The sequence below is a fragment of the Colobus angolensis genome, unplaced genomic scaffold (genome assembly GCF_000951035.1).
Source record: "Colobus angolensis palliatus isolate OR3802 unplaced genomic scaffold, Cang.pa_1.0 Scaffold76, whole genome shotgun sequence".
In the NCBI taxonomy this organism is placed as follows: Eukaryota; Metazoa; Chordata; class Mammalia; order Primates; family Cercopithecidae; genus Colobus; species Colobus angolensis.
Genome location: NW_012121376.1, coordinates 559,931 through 560,453, shown reverse-complemented (window position 1 = coordinate 560,453; position 523 = coordinate 559,931).

The following is a 523-nucleotide window of genomic DNA, read 5'->3' as shown; positions in this document are numbered from 1 at the left end:
GTAATCCCAGCACTTCAGGAGGCCGGGGCAGGCAGATCTTTTGAACCCAGGAGTTTGAGACCAGCCCGGGCAACATGGCAAAGACCCATGTCTACCAAAAAAATAAAAATACTAGCCGGCATGGTGGCACGCGCCTATAGTCCCAGCTACTCAGGAGGCTGAGGCGGGAGGATCTCTCGAGCCGGGGAGGTCGAGGCTGCAGTGAGCCGAGACTGTGCCACTGCCCTCCATCTTGGGTGACAGAGTGAGAGACCCTGTCTCAAAAAAAAAAAGAAGAAGAAGAAATAATACTAATTAGAACTGTTGTAATTTAGAGGGAAATTACAGTCATTTTAGGTTATTTGGTGGTTTCTTCATTTCATTTAAGCCAGAGAAGAAGTGGATATCTGCATTCTCTTCTCTTTTTTCGTGTGTCTCCATGTATTAGTTTTTTCTTTATAATTAGTTGCATTTATTTTTTATGGTTTCTGTATCTTAAATTTTTTTTTAAGTTATAGAAGAAATATATGCCATTGGCAAAAAA